This window comes from Lucilia cuprina, chromosome 2, assembly GCF_022045245.1.
Source record: "Lucilia cuprina isolate Lc7/37 chromosome 2, ASM2204524v1, whole genome shotgun sequence".
NCBI lineage: Eukaryota > Metazoa > Arthropoda > Insecta > Diptera > Calliphoridae > Lucilia > Lucilia cuprina.
Window position 1 is genome coordinate 16,028,630 of NC_060950.1, and position 6,615 is coordinate 16,035,244.

Consider the following 6,615-nt stretch of genomic DNA (forward strand, 5'->3'; position numbering starts at 1 on the left):
TATAGTCTAGTCTATAGTCTAGTCTATAGTCTAGTCTATAGTCTAGTCTATAGTCTAGTCTATAGTCTAGTCTATAGTCTAGTCTATAGTCTAGTCTATAGTCCTTTCATATAAATATCCTATAGTTTTCTCTGTATCCAAATTTAATCTAAATTTCTGTAAAAGTTTCGGCTTTTTATCGAACATTTTCATATCAATTAAACCCTCATCGTATTTTAGAACTCGTTATACTAGTTTCTGGCATACAAATAGTTTTAAATATTATTTTATTATTTATAAATAAATAAACTAAAGTTCAGTTATTTATTTGTTTATTTCAAAATTTGTAAATAAATAGAATAATTAAAATTAAATAAACTACATACTTATTGACTCAGAGGTTTTTAATTGAGACAAATAAAACAAAAGAATTTTTAAAAATTCAGTTTTGGTTTAAAGCCATAACATTTGTTGGCGTGAATAGTATTGAGAAATTTAAATGAAAAATATTTGTTTAATTAAAATTTTATGAAAATATATTTAATGTGCAGCTGAATTGATTTAATATTTTAATTTTTTAGGAAGTTAAAAGTATTTTAATACAGATGTTTTTGTGTAAGCTAAGAACGATTTATTAGTAAAAACTGTAAAACATTGTGTCGTTATTAAAGCTATTTTGTTAGGATTTTTTCTTTTCCTAAAATACTAATTTTGAATTGCATTATAATTTTTTATTAGTCTGTTTGTATTAACTAAATATCTCCATCATCAATTTTCCGACAATTTTGTTTTAAAGCTTATGCATTTATTTGTTCATAATCTCTGCATATTAAAATATTATAATTTTTTCCAAATACATGCAATCCTTTTAAGCAAAAAAAAAAAAAAAAATAAAAACCCTAACCAAATAAATTTGCAGTTGCTTGTTTTTCAAATTTCATTGGTTAGGTGTTCTTTTACTAGCTCTATGCGTACACAGGTCCATATTTTCCATTAGCCTTTAAATAATTTTTCGTAAAAATCCATTTATACTTTAACCTTTTTCTTCATTCTCCACTATGTTTGCGATTGATGGCAAAAACATTTAAAACTTTATGTGTGTATGTTGTAAAATAAAACCCAAACCATATTAAAAAAAATCATCATCATTATCACTGTAAAATTGAAACAATTGCAATTTTGCTATTAAGCTAGCAAACAACTAACTACTCAATGCTGATGATGGCTAAAAAGTAAAAAAAAAAAATTGTATATATATGAAAAGCAACTGCCATAAATGCAAACCAAACAATTTCAACATTCTCACAATCAAATGATATCAAATGGCAACGAAGCATACGGTTTATCAGATCAGATCATTTTCACATCTTTCATTGAACTGTTGCAGTACACAAAAACACATACAAATCTCCTACAGAAATTTGTTTGTTCAGACATCCTCTATCGCTCTATGCTCCCCTCTCCCACACGGCTTGCATTTAAAACGATAAACCATTAATTCCAGGAAAATTGCTCATACATACACAGCAGATAAAAGTGATGAATTTAAATGCAATGGGATTTGTGCTGATATTTTGCTTTTTTTTGGATTTTGATTTTTTTTATAAAAATGCAAATAATCGCATTTGTCCATTCGCTTGAAAAATTACATTTTATGAAAATTGTCTAAAAAGAAATTGAACAAGAGTGCAAATAGAAGAATGAGAAAAAAAAGAATTATCGAAGAAAAATAACAAATATTTGGAACAAATTTTATAAAATAACAGACAAAATGATGACCCTATAGCCGGCAATTTATTTCAGTTTTGATTTATATTTTCTTTATATAAACTTGTTTAAAATTTTCAATATGAAGTTGTTCTTTAAGAAATTCTCCTTAGGAAATTGGTAGTTAGTGCAGTTTTTCAAAAATTTTTTATAGACATGTAGGTAGTTACGTATGATTAATATATATGTCAGTACGATTTTTATGGACGTATGAGTAATGTTATTGTAAATGGTAAATACCTAACTAACTAACTAACTAACATCTATGACAATCGGCACACACTTATCCTATGTAAAATAAGCTATAAAAATGTTGGTATTATGCAAAATATATGCAATTTAAAGCAAAACATGCAGTTACAACAAAATATGCAACAACAAATCGATGCCACATTGTAGCAAATTTTTTGATTCGAAAAGAAAACTAGTTAAAAGTTATTTTGAGCTAATGACTAAAAACATGTTTTTGCATGGAAATCCATGAGCTAATAATAACTACTGTTTATAGCCCATGTATATATAGGTGTCCCCAGATATGAAAATACTAGCAAACCCTGGTAGCTTCGCTACCCTAACTTAAATTAAATTCATACAAAATTTTGTTTACTTTTATAGAAAATTAAAATTCATTAAACATTTGTTTTAAAATCGCATTCAGTAAGAAGTTTGTATTTTAAGTTTAATTCATTTAGCTTCCACATTATAGAAAATTTCGAAAGTACTTTTTGAAAAAAAAAACTATTATAAAATACCTCTAAAGATTATCATTTAATCAAAAATTTTAAGTTTTTGTGTTCAATATTATATATAATTTAAAAAATATCATTTACTAAGGTTCCTACATTTTAAATTTTATTTTCAATATAGGTATTTGTTCAATAGCGTAAATATGTCAAAAAGTCCCATCGTAAAAACGAAAAAGTACAAAAATCTCTCTCAATAAATTCTCATTTAATAAGGACCCTGTGTTCCGGTTAACCATTGTGTTCCTAGGTTGAATATTTTATAAAATTAAAAAGTACCATTTATGAGATAAAAAGTACTTAAAAGTTCTCAAAGAATCTTATTCAATGAGGAACATGTAAGAACAAACAAAGAGTATCATTTGAGAAAAGAAAAAGTACCAAAAGTGGAATAAATTTTACCTAAGTGAAAAGTACTAATAAAGAATACAATTTGTTTCAGAAAAATAGTGCTTTCAAAAAGTACCAAATAATTTACTCGAATTTGGCCCTACTTATTACTCGAATTACAAAATAATATAGGAACAGCCTATTTTGTGTAAGTAAATAGACTACTTTTTCAAATTCAAAAAAAAAACATTGTCTCAATGAGTTCGAATAAAATTAAATTTTCCGTTTTTCCCTTTTTGTTACTTTTTTCCCAAGTGAAATGCAAAATTTTAATTACAATAAATATTACAGAGTTAGTCCGTAATTTAATAGGAATAATTCAATAAACCGAAAAAGTTTTCTTAATGTGCTAAAAAAAAGTACCTTAAATATATGTTTTATCCCTCTTACACTCAAAAAGTTGTCTCATAATTTTGGGAGATGTTAGCAAAATATTTATAAAAATTTTATTATAAAATTTTGATTTTGCACATTTTTACCCCTTAAATGTACGAATTTTAAAAAAAAAGCTAATTTTAAGAGTAGATACAGGTGGTTTTAGAATTTTTCTTGTATCACTCATATTGTGTAAGATAATTAAGATATCCCTCTTTAGTGGACCTACATAACCAAAAACACATATACTGTCAAAATTTCATGATTCTAGGTTCAGCCGATTGTGCTGTGCGATGATGAATCAGTCAGTCAGTCAGTAGATGAATGAAAATTACGTTTTACAAATAAAATCTAGTTTACAAATATTTGTATTTATCTTGATATGTCGTATGATTTGATGGTGATTATACAAGATTCTTACTTATCTTACACTAAAGATGATCATCTCTTCGTCTCTATACTTACAATGGTTATTCATATAATAGGTACATTTTGACTGTAGAGTGTTTTGAAACTTCGAAATAAATGCAAATTTTACTAAACGATAAAAACAAAAATCAAACGATTGTAGTTGAAAATCAAAGAGTATTTTTTATCTAAGTACACTTGAAAGAATTTCATAAAAAAGATAAATCTATAGACATAAATATCAACATATAATGTGGGATAACAAAATAATAGGATAAAAATAAATTGTATTACATTTAAATTATAAATTTTGAACTTAATAATATCAAAATAATATGGCTGTAATATAAGTATAATTTTAAAAAATATTTAATAAAACTTAATATAAGTTATTCGTAGGAAAAAGGACTTAACAGTATTAGTAGGTTTTTTGTAAATTTAAAAGAAAACAGTTATTTAAAATTTTAAATTAAAGAAAATTGTTGCTTAAATTTATTATCCTTCATTAACTTTCTGTCATTAGTTTTCTTTAACAATACTTTCAAAAAATTTGTTAACATTAGTCACTTTTTAAATCTTATTTTTTTTCTAGCTGATTTTTTTTGTAAAAAAAACTCTTAAGAAAATTTAAACTATTTATTTTAAAAATAAAAAGACAGTCGGTAAAAAGGGTAAAAAAAACTCTAAAACAATTTATAATGTTAGCAGACAAAAAAAAAAAAACAGCAGAATGCTATATATTGACCATTAGATTGTAAACTCATAAACTCTAAGTTTTTATTCTTCTTTGAATATTCCTTTGGACTGGTGTGGGGAAATATTCACAGCTTGAGGACTTTTCCACATAAAAGAGTTTAGAACTTTTTATACCAAACAAAACAACATTTTGTTTAAGTTTAGTGAAAAGATTTTATACTTTTTATTTTGTTGCTGCCTTCTTTTGTCTGTTTGTTTTCATTTTGTGTTGTTGTTGTTGTTGTTGTTGATTGTGCAACAATTTTTGCCATCATTAATCTTTTGTTGCACAAAGTCAAACAACACACAATGACTTTTAACATTTTGTGGTGAAAAGTGGAGGAGGTGGGTAGAGAGAAAAGAAAATAGTAAAATGTAATGGAATATTTGGTATAAAGCAATTTTGCAACAAAAAAAAAAATAATTCAAAATCATTATTACTGAAAAATATTTTTATTAAAATTTAAACTAATATTTAACATTATATTTACTTGTAAACAACTAAATAGATAAAAGTCACCAATGACCATCACTGCAGCTGCTTAAATATGTTCAAGAGCTTTATATAAAGTAACTAAAAGCTTTCTATTATGAATTTCCCCTTTTTAAAAATAATTTTTTTTATATATTCTTCCGACAACATTTTGCAATACCAAGAGAAATATACATAAATATAATAATTTTAAATTATAATATAATTATAATTTTTTTCACCATTCATTAGGACTTTTGTAACAACTTTTAAGTTGCTTAATTTACTCTAGTAGTTTTTACATTAAAATGAATGAAATTTTTATAAACAATTAACTTAACTAACTAACAAGCTGCTGAATTCTATTATATAAAGTAGAAAACATAAGCACTGAGTACAAACAAAAAAAACAGACCAAAAAATATATACATAAATGTGATTTTTTTCCCTGTTCTTCTATTCAATCGCTGTTAAGTACTTTTAACATAAATATTTATATAGAACAATAAGATAGTTGTTGAAGTGAAGAAGTAGTTTATTTAATATAATTATTTCCTTATAACACAAGTAGCTTGTAAGTTTTTTTTTTTAGTAGAATGAGAAAATGTGTATAAAATTTTAAATATAGAAATAATTATTTGACAAGTTTAGGGTAAATATTTGTTTATATGTATATATCGCTCATTTACTACAAGACTATTATAGTTGAATAAGTTTTTTTAGGTTGAATATTATTGATTTTGCTATTAAGTCTGTCTGTGTGTCCTTTGTACCTTAAAAATATATTCTAAAGGAAATTTGATTAACAAACCTATTGAAAATGGTTAAAATTGGTTCATTATTATTAAACATAGGGCTTCTCCTAACCTCATAATTATTTAGAGATCGGCAAAACTTTACATATAGATCAAGTATATAGCGCCGGTTTTCGTTATGATCAAATCTCATTTTATGCCTATTGCCATACAAAGTGCCGTTGAGAAAATGACTTAAATATCAAAATTTACAAACAGAAACAAATATCGTACATAAGAAACTTAAATATTGACGAAAACTTCTCTATCAAACTCATATTTTCTTAAATGCCTTTTATGTCGACTACTTGTTTAAATATTTTGGAATAAAGATAAAAAACAGATTAAATGCTTTATTGTTTAATAAAAACTCTACATGCTTGACATAGTCACTCGTGTAGTGTATCCTATAGTCGGACATGCCCGACTTACAACTTGCCGACTAATTGTTAAAATATTTTGGAATAAAGATAATAAACAAATTAAATGCTTTATTATTTAATAAAAACTCCACATTATTAACATAGTCACTGGTGTAGTGTATCACAGAATTGAACTTGTCCGACTTACAAAAACAAAATTCTTCAACAATTGATGTTTTAACCAACAGTGCGTATACTCATTAATTAATAAATAAAAAACGGAATATTAGTCATACGCATGGATGTTCTAAAGGCTATCATATGGTCGACCATGCTCGGCTTTCTTATTTGTAATTTTTATTAAAATTATTTCACAATTGATGTCTTAAACAACAGTGCGTATACTCATTAATTAATAAAAAATTAAATATGGATGTACTAAACTCATTGTTATATTTATGCCGGTTTCTGTTGTGGCGCAAATAGTTAGTTAGTTAGTTAGTTATTTAGTTATTTAGTTATTTAGTTATTTAGTTATTTAGTTATTTAGTTATTTAGTTATTTAGTTATTTAGTTATTTAGTTATTTAG